Raw genomic sequence first — 14,068 nt, forward strand, 5'->3', positions numbered from 1 at the left:
AATTTATAGCTGCCCAAAAGAATATTGCATGCCACTTTTCCTGCCATTAATTATAGCTGTCACCCTGTTTTTCTCTAGCATGTAATATCTTCTGTGAAGATGAAAAAGAAGGAATCATTTATTTTAGTGTACTTCGAGCTGTCTATAATAGCATCATGACACCCCTGCCTTTCCTACCTACTACCAAATAATCTGGGAAACTATGTGATACTTAATGTCATCTCCCAGAGTCACTCAAATGATTAATTCCTTTTTGTGACTCCGGGAAGGAAAATATTTCAAAGTTGGGACTTTAATTTTAAGTGCAAAACTCTGAAGTATCCAAGTAGGCTAGGAATACTGGACTTATAGTTCTTGGCAGGAAAATAAACTGAACAGGGCTTAAAATGTTTTAATCAGATGGTAAGAATATTGGAAAGCAAAGCAGTTTCAATAAACTCAATGTTATACAGTATGATTTGTTATTCTTATCTTGACAACTGATTGGCCACTGCATTTTGCATAAGATGCAACATCTTCAAGAAAAGTTCCACATGCAACATCATAGCATGGGTGTCCACAAGGGCAGGGCCGCAACTGGGGGGGGGGGCAAGTGGGGCATGTGCCCTGGGCTCCGCGCTGGGGGGCGCCAAAATGGGTGTGGAATCCATGCTTGCCCTGGGTGACACAGACCCTAGTTGCGGCCCTGCACAAGGTGGAGGGGAGGCAAGAAATCCAAGATGACAGTCACAACCATGTGATCAAAGCTCTGCCCTTTTCTATGTGTGTCACAACACATATTAAAAAGGGGCAGGGCTTTGACTGCACAGTTATGACTACCATCTTTTTTTGACTCCTCTACAGACATACCTGCATCACAGAAATTATTTAAAAACATGGTATTTTAAACATTGTAGATTGGCAATACCTTACAGTATATTTGCTGTATTTTCACTTCAAACATTTTGTTTTTACTCCTTGATGAAACCATACTCAGATCAAGCACATTGGACACATTTTGTTCCTTTTATCCATATAGGAAATATCTATTATTTAAAACAGTAATATGGTTGTGTTCCAATCTGGGAAAAAATAGACATACCATGCTCATTGAACTAAAAATGGAATTGAATACAATCCCATCATAAACAGCACATTTATTAATTTATTTTCTAGTCCCTACATGGGAATAAGCCTCCTTGAATTCAATGACATCACAGCCTGGTTTTCCACATGATTAGGCTGCATATTTACTGCATATTTTCCATAATAAATCATCTGCTTCATGCCCAAGTCCTCTACTTCCTTAAAAAGTGTACAGAAATCCTGACTGGATACAATGGGACTTATTTCTGACTTTTGTAATATGGGTCCCACCTCCTTTTGCAAAGGTCGAATGTGGCCCTTGGCTTGAAAGAGATGGCATACCCCCATTCTAGATATACTCATATTTGATCTTGCCTTGTTAAACTTTTAATTTGAAGGGAATAGTGAAGAGAACAGTACTATAGAAAGCCTCCAGGGTTGAGATATTTTTTTTTTCCTCCTGCAAATGTTTGCTTACCTCTGTAATTTTGTGGATGTCAAGCAATGCCTTCTCTGAGTGCCAAGGCACCTTCATTTCTTGCAGGTGGACTTTATTTTCGCTTCATGCTAAAATTGTTCAATATGCACAGATGTGTATGTTTTACTTGATTTTTTTTGTTTGTTTGTGTTTTGTTCTTCTTTCTTGCTGCTCTACATCCTTGAGAGATCAGGTTTCTTCTTGTGAATCCGTTACTCATTCATGAATAATGACATGAAAACTTGGCAAAGCTTTTGAAAAAGAGCCTTTTATTATACTGTTCTAGCAACCGTTAATATCTCTAATACTCAGCGGTTTTCTAATTTTCTTTTGTGAAAGGACAAGCTGTAACTACATGACAGAAGGGCATGAGGTCCAAAACGATTACTGGTTTCATTAATGTAGGTGAAATAGGAGGACGTGAACAATAGCTTTCATTTTTGAAGCCTAGTAGAAGCTTCTGCATTGTCCTGTAATCTGTTATCAGCTTTCAGCTGAATTTATAAACGCTAATTAAACCAGAAAACTAGTGGTGACAGCCCTATCATTTTCTTCCCCTGAGTTCTGACAAAAGAAACAATGGAAATCAAAATGGGAATTGTCCACTGTTAGGCTCTGAACTTTGTCAGAGTTTACAAGGGGGCATCTATTCTCCTACTTAACTGAAATTATATTCCTTGTTTGAATTTGCTCTTCCTCAACAAAATGTTAAATAGGAATTGTATAAAAATATTAATACTGGCATGCCTGTTGACAAAACTCTAGTGCTATATTTTTATTTTTGTATTTTGATAGTGTTTTTTCTACGTGAGTGCTGAAACTCATTTTAATTGTGGCAGCATAGAAATAAGTTTAATTAATTAATTAATTCTTACATTACAGAATGACATGAAATGTCATGTAAATGACATATAAATATTAATATTTTAAATTAATATTGTAATAAATATTATATCACTCAAATAATTATATATTGTTTACAGTATTTATCCATCTACAGGGAGTGTATAAATTACAATATGCTTTATAAAATATCTTAATTAATATAAACATAAATAAAGCACTCACTATACATATATGTGTGGGTTACATGTATGTGTGAATCTCAAGAAGCCATGAATCAGCTGAACAACACCAACATGAAGTGGAAAATGCTAAGGTGAATAAAAATATATTTAGAATGGGGACTTTCCTTATATCATTATGATTTCATTTTTCATAAAAAGTAAATAGAGGGATTGTAGATTTCTTTTTTAGAGAAATCTACAAATTGATCTGGACAGAGAATAGACATGGAATAAACATTCAGACCTTTTTTCTACCATTGTATGGGAGGCTTATAGGCCAATGTTATCATGGGCTGAATAAGGATCACCTCATGACTGAAATTTGCTCTATATGGAGCTGACCATGAAGACCATTCAAAGCCGAAGTAGTTGTGGGTTCTAAATGATTTGTCCACGTAACACTTCTACTGTGGTTATCAGCTGGCTTCTGGGTGCAATTCAAGCTGTTGGTTGTCACCTTTAAATGCTCAGGACCTTGGTATCTTCAAGATTTCCTTCCTTAATTAATATCTACCTGCCTGGTAATACCTGCTGTAGAACAGAGAGCTCCCTCCAGGTCCCCACTCTTTAGGAGTGCTTCCATCAGAATGCATGTGGAAAACTTTTGCTGTTATGCTCACCTCCTCTAGAACAGCATTCCTTCAGAGGTCAGATGATCCCCAATCCTGTTAAATTTTGGAAAAACCACAAAGACTTGGATTTCTCAGGGGGTCTTTGGGTTTGATTTGAGTATATTGAGAAAGAGCATGAATGGGTTATGCAAAGTACATCACCAGAAGAGATTAATGAGTCTATTGATGTGGTAGGTGTGAAAATGCACATAAAGGTCCATGAATATTTGTGGCTACTGACCCAGCAGTCTGTACAACCCTCAGAATAAAAACCTTTGTAAACCCATGTGATAGCATACATAAGAAAGATAATTCAACTGAGATTAATTATGCCTTAGCTGTTACACAATTCTGAATCTGCACTCTTGCTTTGTACCATAGAAAGACATAAGCTTCTCTAATAAAGCATTCTGTGGTATTTCTCTTACAGACTGGCTTGAATGCTTCCTCTGTGGACCACTTAAAAGATTTCTTTAATCTTATCCTATTTCCTTCATCACAGAAATAAACTGTGATAACATAGAACAGCAGAGGTTGAACTGAGTGTGATCAATAGAAAATGTCTCCAAATTCATTAAGCCACTCTCTTTTGACACTTAGGGAATAAAAAATTAAATTAGCTGTGTTTGTAGGGGCAATATCTGAGCTGAAATTGTTACTGAGGCTGAAATTCAAAACAATGAATTCTAAGACTGGTTTTCCCAGGTATGAATCCTCATTGTTCTACTAAAATTGTAGCTGAGGTGGCATCTCAGGATGCTAGCAAGGCTGGCATTTCAGTACAATCAAATGGCAGTATTATTTCCTTCTGTGTCTCTCTCTGTTACCTTCCCCCTTCGTATTGTTACAAAAATAGTGAGGATGCTGAATGCTTACTAAACAACATAACACCTCTTCTATTTCTTTCATTAATTTGACAGAAGCTTTGTGAAACAAAAAAGGAAGGTAGGTGCCCAGATCCTGAATAGACTTTGCATAACAGGTCAGGGCATTTGTTCTATAAATGGACAGATATCATTCAGACAAAAACTAACTAAATGCAATCCAAATGAAACGTGCTGACCTTGAGCTTGTTAGATTGAAGAAGAAGGTATCAGGGTTCTGCTATTAAAAAAATAAAAACAGCAATTCTGTGTCTTGGTTTTGTATCACCATCATACACTATCTTTCTTCCAGGAAACTTAAGGCAGCATCCATGGCTCTGTTTCATCTTCATGACAGGTGAGTTAAGCTCAGAGATGGTAAGTGTGTCAAACTCACCCAGTGAGCTTCTTGAATTTTCCCATTCATGCTCTAGCACTCCTAAACACTATACTATGTAAGTGTTCTCTCACTAATAGATGCAGCTAAGAAATATATATATTGTCCTGGTATTGTGCATTATCCTTTATCATTCCCAATGGCAGCTGATGATATGCAAGAGGGATAATCAGTGTAATGGTATTGTGAGAGATTGTAAGAAGGCTAGGAAAATGGAAGGGAAAGCAAAGATAAAAAACATTAAAGAGATAGAAGATAAGTCCCTTGGTAGTTCACTTATAAAAAGCAATTCAGCCCATGTGGCAAGAAACCTGCAAAGAAGCCTTTCAAACATTTCAAAGAGCTCTTCCTTAATGAATTCACTACAAATGAGGGTTGGAAATTCTTACACTTTCCAAAATACTGCTATTTATACCAAGGGTAGCATTAAAGACACCTTACTGAAGTCTATAGTTCTTGCTTTCTTGATCTTGCCCAGCTGTGTGGAACTTGACAGATATCATGTTGCCATCTTTTTGATTACATTTAATAAGGAGAAGTTATGATCTTACTTCCAAGAAACTTGGAGAGCTATGATTTATTATTCAAGACAGGTTAAAAAAAAGTCTATAGAGAAATTAGGAGTTGAACTCACCTGAATAGCATCTAACTGAGGAACTTATTGTAAGTCCTCCCTTTTCAGTTGTAGTGACCCCTTGTACCTCTGTCTCCCCTTTAAAAATGATAAATAAAGCATTAATATCTAGCTGTTATTCATAATCACACCTTTATTCTGATGAATCTATTCTGGATGAGAATGGTATATTCATGATTAGTATATTACATAACTAGTAAAGAATGCTTGCACGTATCTGCTGTCCCCCACATGAAGTAATGTCTCAATCAGTTGTATCAGAAAGGTAAAATATAGTCTCCTTCGTGCCAGGGTCATGGACACACACATCAGGTTGCTTTTTTGACAACAGTATGGACTTGGTTTACTATTGTTTGGTCTAGTGGTAAAGGTGCTGGGCTAGAAACCAGGAGTCTGTGAGTTCTAGTCCTGCCTTAGGCATGAAAGCCAGCTGGGTGACCTTGGGCCAGTCATTCTCTCTCAGCCCAACCCATACCACAGGGTTGTTGTTGTGGGGAAACTAGGAGGAGGAAGGAGTATTAGGCATGTGCACCACCTTGAGTTATTTACAAAGATAATAAAGGCAGGATAAAAATTAAATAAATAAATAGATTGTTGCCTTCTGGAATATTTACCACTTCACTGATCATCTTCCACCTAAAATATCCAATTTTGCTTAGCTTTTCAAGATCAATCAAGCCTGTTAGGTAATACCATCTCACTTGCTACAAAAAAGTATGGGAGCTATTTCCTTAACATTTCTTCTTGCTGAACTTGCTGATCATAAAAGGATGTAAAATTAATTGCATTTGATTAAAATAATCTTTTTGACATCTATTTCACTGTGTGAAATACATTTTCTAAATGGTCAGACCTGGTTAGTTCTGGGATGGGAAATAATTATGAAATGCAAGGTCTACCATCAGGGTCTGGGAAGAAGTTAAAAGAAAGGACAATGATGGATACAGTATGACGATGCAAGTTCCATTCTTTTTGTATATGTGTCCAGCGTTGATGCATGTATAATAGGGATGGGGTTTACACTGTACATCAAAACACCATGTCTGCTATCTTGCCTTTGTTTAGCCCCCACACCTGCCCATCCACCCAAATGGCTGTTGAGGGCCACACAGTTGGTACAGTGAGTGGGAAGTTGAAAAACATTCCAAGAAGAGGAAGCAGTTAACCTCTTATGTATTGTTGTCATGAAAGCTACTTGGATGAGTCCATGAAATCACCAAAAGTCAAGTACCACTTAAAGGACACTTTACTTTTACTTTTTAAGATTAAGATATTTTTTTCCTTCCTGGGTCATCACAGATATGGTCTCTCTCTCTCTCTCTCTCTCTCTCTCTATGTTTGGTTTCCTGCCCTCCCTGCAGTTTCTTGTGGGATGTAACAGGAGAAGGCTTCATTTTCTGGGTATCCAAGGCTATCCTTGCCAATTCCCTCTGATACTCCTTTTACTTTTTGGTAAATTAGCAGGTTAATGAATTAATTGGAGTAAGGGTCATATATTTCCTCTGGCTCAGTGTATCTATGGAAATTTGTAAAAGTCAAGCTTTTACTTGTTATTTCAATTCCTTTAAATAACTTGAAATAATTATTTCAGGATAAAGTCTTTATTTGTTGTAAATATTTCAAGCTATTTATCTCAGATTAATATTGATATAAACTTTCAAATCTCAGTGAGCTTCTGAGGAAAGTTAAATGCTGAAAAAATGAATATTAAAGATTGATATATGTACTCAGGGAGGTTCCAATATTAATACCTTTCAGGTTTTCCTAACAGACTAATTAGTTGTTAAGAAAGCTTTTATGGGGAGGACAAAACCCTAGATTTTCTTTATTTAGCTTGATTATAGTGGTTTTAATCTTCCTTTCTTCCTTCCTTCCTTCCTTCCTTCCTCTATTTATTTCTTTTTTATATGAGAGACAGATAGGGGGGTGGGGAGGAGAGACTCTACTTCATCTATCTCAGGACAATTTCAACTACTTTACCAAGGATTTTCAGAAGCTCTGTTGGAGATATAATTGCTCTCTCACCACCATATTTATTATATATAGATATACTGTAGATAGATAGATATAGATATAGATATAGATATAGATGTAGATATAGATGATTAGAGAAAGTTGCCATGTATGATACCTTGAACTCCTCAATAAAAGGCAGAGTATAAATCTAACAAGCAAACAAATAAATATTCCTTTGGTTTTAGTTGGAAAAGAAAAATAATAAATAAATAAAACTGTAGCAAAATTCCTTAAAGACATTTTTTATTAGAAAATTCTAGAAATGTTATTCTCAGCCACCTATCTCTGACAGATACCTGAAAAAGAAGCTCATTTAAATTGTATATATACCAGTTAAGGTTTCTGTTGGAGGTATGGAAGTGTGACAGCATATATAATGTATATGGTTTGATTTTGTCCAGAAATTATTTGAGGGTAGGGTGGGAAGGTTGATATGGTGGTATATGATTTATGACTCCTTTAACACTGTTGGTGGATATGTGAAAGATGATACTTTGTAAGACACAGAAACGATTGTTTATTTACCAACAGCTGATGGAATGGCAGTCTGTTATAAAGAAAATTTAAAAAATACCTCATCTGTAAAAGAATGGATGGTGAAAGTTTGGGATCTAGATCTTAGCTTGACATGGGAAAAAAATTCTCAGAATTAGAAAGAGCAAAGAGATAGATAAAATGAACATGAATGTTATATTTTGAAATATAGAAAAAAGTACAAAGCTATGGTTTATTGGGAATTTTGTAAAAGAAAATATTCAGTAATATTATAACCTAGTATAGGATGAGGAAAAATTGCAGGACAAGACATATTGGCACTATTGAACTATTTTATGTAGGTAAAGAAAATTGCTCTGAATACTGTAGATATTACTAATAAATAGCATCAATAACATCAATCATTATGATTTATTGTTGTGTAATATATTATTTTGATCAAGTTTTTATGGTATTTTATGAATGAATTATTATTTTTTAATTATCATACAAATATACATCATTGCTATTATGGTTATTAGTTACTGGATTTATATTAATTAATTAATAAGGTCAAATGAATAAAACACAGAGAAAACAATATTTTCCAAATATTCTTCTTTTTTTAAAAAAATCATTGTCTATTTTGTGGGGAAGGGAAAATGGTAGGTATGCTAGAAGCTGTTATTAGGCACTCCACTATCTAAAATCCTCAATATATTTCTGTTTCCCTTGGAGACATGCACTGGGCAGGTTCTTCCCTTTTTCTCTGCCAGCAAAGAAGAGTTGAGAATTACTAGATAGCATTTGCAGCTCGAGGAATAATTGAAAATAATCTCCATTACTACCTCTGAATAAAAAGTAAAATAAAAGCAAAAGTAAGCCAATGACTCTACCACCTATCCCTGGGAAGCTTCAAAGGCCAGGATTTGTCAGTACTGGTATCAGTCCCCTGCCCCTCAGCCATCATCAAGTTTATTAAGCAGCAGCAGGATGAGGTACAGAAACTGCTGGTTGCCTATTTCCACAAGGCTGTGGTTATACTCTCAATGCTTGAAACTACTGGTCAACTGCCAGCTAATAGGAATGTAGACTGGTATCAGGAGTCCTAGTAATGGTAAAAGAAGTCTGCAGGGAGGCATTCTGTGTGCTTCAAATATGACTGTAACTTTGAACCACCTCATGAAAAACAGAGAACTGGATTTGATGCCTAGAATGATCTGCTGTTTATATTCTCAGCCACACAAATTCCTTTATTGTATTTTAGTTCATGTATCATTTTCCCCCCACAGGAATGGGTAACATACATTTTAGGCCCTGCCAGACATTGCTCATTGAAAAATGAAATGAAATTTAAAGACTCAGCATAGCCACAGGGGGGAGTCACACAAAGTCAAATAGAAATATTTTCTGCAAGAGTTAATAGCACAGTGACTGCCTCATAAATCTGATATTGCCTGAGTACCAGATCAGTTGATGCACTGACTTGGATTTCTTCCTACAGCTTAACCCCTTAATAAGGGGATTGCAAAGCCTGCAGCAAGAATGAGTGAGAATAAAGTTTTGGTACACAAAATCACCTCTTACTGTATGTTATCTAATTGCAAAATACAGAACTAATGATGAATTCCATTCTGGGTTTTACATTTATTAAATAGAAAGTATACTAGTACCTGTGTCAGATTCTTTCCTTCTCTTCTTCCTCCTCCACTGTGTAATTTATAAATGAAATGGGAGAAGATATAATAAAGAGACCTCCAGTTTTTTATGAATTCCAATAGTGAATGTGGCAAGCATAGTTTACAGTCATAAACTAAGGTTCTTATTGTTTGGTTAAGCCATATGAATATACAAAAAAACAACGTATGATCTTGGTTGCATTACACTTAAGTAACATAATAACTGCAAGAGAGAAAGAGAGGTCTGAAAAGCAATTTGAAATAAATGTCATCTTTTGAGAGAAAAAAAATGTTCAAAGGGCATTTTAGCCATAATACTCAGAGGACATTTTAGTAACACTTCTTTTTTACCTCCAAGAAAAATTACTCAGAATCCAAACTGTTATTTCATGCTTTCTTTATGAATGCAGATTCATTATTGAAAAAACTATGTACTCATCTCAGACAATAATTGCAAATTTAATAGACTAGATGATTCAAGGTTCCTATTCAATCAGCTTTAGTGAAGGTTAATTGAAGATTTCATTCCAGTGGTATCTTATCCAGATATACTTATTTAACAGTGCTATGACAGAAGATTCTCTAAGCTCAAACTGCTCATGTATGTATGTGTGTTGAAAGTCAGAGGTAGAACCTCCACATTCAACTCACAGCACATTAGGAATAGACCTTGAAAAGAAGCTGGGACAAAAAAGTGTAAGATGTGCTAACCATAAACATGTTTTGTCATGACTCAGTTGAATATTTAATCAATGCCATGATTTGAGTTTTGTTATCTTGGTTTCCTTGGTAGTTTGGATTCTCGGATGCTGTGTGACTTGATCTCCCTGGTTTCTTTTAGCTATATTTCTGAATTCATCTATTTGCCATTGACTTGTTACAAATTTATCATTTGTTGATTATGCCTTCCGACTGTAGAATAAATAGAAGACATTGAACTCTTGATTTTTAAACTCTTGAATTGGATACTGGGTTTTTTAGCTATTTTGCTGATTTGGGGTAGCGCTCTCTGTCTCTCTCTCTCTGTCTCTCTCTCTCTTTTTTCCCTAAAAGATGCCTCATCTTAACAGCTTGAGGATGGGCAGGTACAACATTGTCCTCTGTTATGTTAGAATATTGTACCTATTAAATTTGCTTGGTTCAGACAGGCAAGAATTCTATTTGGTTCCTTTTTTTTCATAGAAGAAAGTACTGAAATCCAAACTTTTCTTCATAAACTGGACAAAAAGAAATGAGATTTCATATTTTAAACTGGATGTGAAAGCAAAAATCACAGATTTACCCTTTCATACTCGGAATTACAACTTAATTGTACAGGAAGCATGGCAGCAAAGTGTAGTAATAATAATTCATATAAAATACATTGACAACATTCTGTCAAAGTCCAAAACATCTTTGAGGATTTTTATGCATCCTTTCAAGGAAACTGGATTATTTGCACTTTCTTCTATATTTTACAACTTTGACAAATTTCAATAAGTTTTATTAATGTTATAAACAGCACTATTTGTTTTACCCAGTAAAGATCTCTTAATGCTCATACATTAGTGTGACTTTGATGTATGTGAATATCTTCATAGGAGTTAATGGAGAAATGGCCAGTATAAATGTTGAACCTCTTCCTCTAGTGCATACATGTTTATGTATATGCATCATATATGCAAACTCAACAGACAATATGGTCCTTGAGCTTAAAAAGCTTGTTCATTCATTTGTTCATTCATTCAGCATGATTTTTGCCATATTATTATACATTAGAGTTATTTTCTATTAAGTTGCCATTTATTCAGAAACCATCTGGTTCCCTGTCAGTTCTGGCACTGTTTTAGGACAAGGCTGTACTCCCCTTAAAGAGCAAGGGTGTGACTTGGAGTTTCTCCTAAAGTCATGGTTCCTATTGGGTCAGCAGGTAGAGTCTATGGCTAGGAAAACTTTTGCCCAGCTGGTCTGCCAGTTGCAGCCCTTTTTGGAGCAAGAAGACAAGCAACAATTATATCTGCATTACCTCAAGATTGGTTTACTGCAATGAACTCTACTTGTGGCTGCCCCTGAAAACTATCTAGGAACTAAGTTATTATAAAATGTGGCAGCACAGAATCTGATAGAGGAGAGCCATTCAGCAGGAGACACATCTATTGCAGATCACACATTGGTTGCCAAAAGATTTCCCAGCACAATTCAAGGTGCTAGTATTGACCTATAAAATATTATATGGTGTGGACTCAGGTTACCAATATGACTATTTTCTGTAAACTGAATCTGGCCATCTTGTTTAATCAGGCCTGAAGGGGATGCTACAGGTTTCCTCTCTACAGGTTATCAAGGGAGTTGGAACCCAGAAACAGGCTTCCTGAATACAGCCCATCCCATAGAAACAACCTACCCTTTTAGATACAGATGCTCCCCCTGCCCCATGTTCAATACTTCACAAAGTGGCGAAGATCTGACTTTTCTGGTAAGCATATGGAGCCTGAGCTATATAGTGTGGGGCTGTTATTTTTATCCTGTGTTATGTTTAATTTAATTGTGGGATTTCAACTCATTGTTTTAATAATATTTCCAATTCTTCATGAGCCACCCAGGGTAGGATATAGACTGCTGCAAATATATAAATAAACATTCCATTAATTGTTGTATTATATAAAACAGGGTACAAACTATGACACCTTGTACATAACCGTAAGCTTTTTTAATCAATTCAAATATTCAACAGAAAATCACACGGCGGTTTGGGAGATTCACAATTTACTTTTGCTCTTTTATACTGCTGATACATTTCAGACTATCCTGAACCATTTGGAGAACTGACTGTACAGCACTGTAAAATACTATTTTGCTAGCTCAGTTATAGGCATGAAATTGCTGCAGGCAGAATATTGTTATTTAAGAATGATAGTGGATTCAGTTATTAGGCAGGGAAGGGTTCAGAGATGCACACTGTGAATCCATTTTCAGTCTAAAGTGCTACGTGCATATTTTCCCAGAAGTAAATCCAACTGAATGTTATAGGGCTTACTTCTGAGTAGACATGCATAGGTTGTTCTACCTGACATCAAAAGCTAATAGTATTCACATTTCAATGGTGTTTATACAGTGTTTTATCAAGAAACCAAAATATACGGTATACCTAACATATTCCTTCCCTGTAGGACATTTTAAAGCCTTTGGCATTTTACCTGGAAAGTTTAATTTAATTCAGCTGCTAAATTTTCTGTTGTGAAAGTTGAGAATAACTCTGATTCAGAATTTTGTCCTGACTGTTGAGTAGTTTATCAACATACTCTGAGTCATTCTTAGATATGCATGTTGAATGTGATGAACAAATAGGCCATCAAACAATGATACAGTTTCAGAAATCACTTCTAATAATAATCAATCCTCTAGCAGCCTTCCTATCCCAGAGTCTAACCAGAGATATGGAATAACTGCTCCCCATACAACTGGGAAATTCCCAAGCACATGTCAGAATCTGAGAGAATCCATAAAGTGTCTGGGACAGAGAATCTTAATCAGTTAATCTTCCTTGCCAAGTTCAGTTGTGGTTTCCAGCCTCAGGTAGATCAAAAAGTAATCTGACCATGACAAAGGACTGAAAACTAGGTTTCCCACCTTCATGTCATTATCCAACTGCTCCAAGGTTAAAATAATATCTGGTATGAGTCCATAAATATGGGTCAGGTTTCGATATCACTTGGAAGAAACCTATGGTTGTCCCAGGAAGTCCTGAGAAATCTCCAATCCCATTACAAGGGTATGGAGATTGAGGTTTTCAGCACTAATAACCTGATTTATGCTATTTGTATATATTGTACAGACTTAGCTAACATGGCATGTACCACAACATTTTGTTGTTTATTCGTTTAGTCGCTTCCGACTCTTCGTGACTTCATGGACCAGCCCACGCCAGAGCTTCCTGTCGGTCGTCAACACCCCCAGCTCCCCCAGGGACGAGTCTGTCACCTCTAGAATATCATCCATCCATCTTGCCCTTGGTCGGCCCCTCTTCCTTTTGCCTTCCACTCTCCCTAGCATCAGCATCTTCTCCAGGGTGTCCTGTCTTCTCATTATGTGGCCAAAGTATTTCAGTTTTGCCTTTAATATCATTCCCTCAAGTGAGCAGTCTGGCTTTATTTCCTGGAGGATGGACTGGTTGGATCTTCTTGCAGTCCAAGGCACTCTCAGAATTTTCCTCCAACACCACAGTTCAAAAGCATCGATCTTCCTTCGCTCAGCCTTCCTTAGTACCACAACATACTAAACTATAATTTAATCAATTCCATTAGAAAACTTGTGAACCCATGCACAGTGTAGAGCCAGTTTGGTCTAGTGGTTAAGGCAATGGGCTAGAAACCAGGAGACTGGGAGTTCTAGTCCCGCCTTAGGCATGAAAGCTGGCTGGGTGACTCTGGGCCAGTCACTCTCTTTCAGCCCAACTCACCTGACAGGGTTATTGTTGTGGGGAAAATAGGAGGAAGAAGGAATATTAGGTATGTTCGCCACCTTGAGTTATTTATAAAAATAATAAAGTCAGGATAGAAAATAAGTAAATAAATAACATTTGTGTTCCTGTTTTGACTTTACAAATAAAAATGTATTTTCTATGACTGAGTGAAAATGTTTTCACTCTTTGAAACAAACAATAAGTAGCAGGAAGTGTTCCTCTTATATTTTAATAAAATGTAAGCTCAAATGATCATTAAAGAGTCATTGGTTTCTACAGAAACATTTAGCAGAAAAAAGGCTAAAATTTATTGGGCAGTTAAATGTCCCTAAAATATTTTAAC

At 36.2% G+C, this 14,068-nt stretch overlaps 1 long non-coding RNA gene across 2 annotated transcripts in view; it reads left to right on the plus strand.

The window, feature by feature from the left end:
- LOC134501298 (uncharacterized) overlaps nucleotides 1-14,068 on the plus strand; it is a 127,625-nt gene that overhangs the window by 64,665 nt on the left and 48,892 nt on the right. For both annotated transcript variants that reach the window (XR_010068338.1, XR_010068339.1), the window contains exon 3: nucleotides 4,398-4,442. This is a non-coding gene — a long non-coding RNA (uncharacterized LOC134501298). The remainder of the gene's footprint in view (nucleotides 1-4,397; nucleotides 4,443-14,068) is intronic.

This window comes from Candoia aspera, chromosome 7 (assembly GCF_035149785.1).
Source record: "Candoia aspera isolate rCanAsp1 chromosome 7, rCanAsp1.hap2, whole genome shotgun sequence".
NCBI classification, from domain to species: domain Eukaryota; kingdom Metazoa; phylum Chordata; class Lepidosauria; order Squamata; family Boidae; genus Candoia; species Candoia aspera.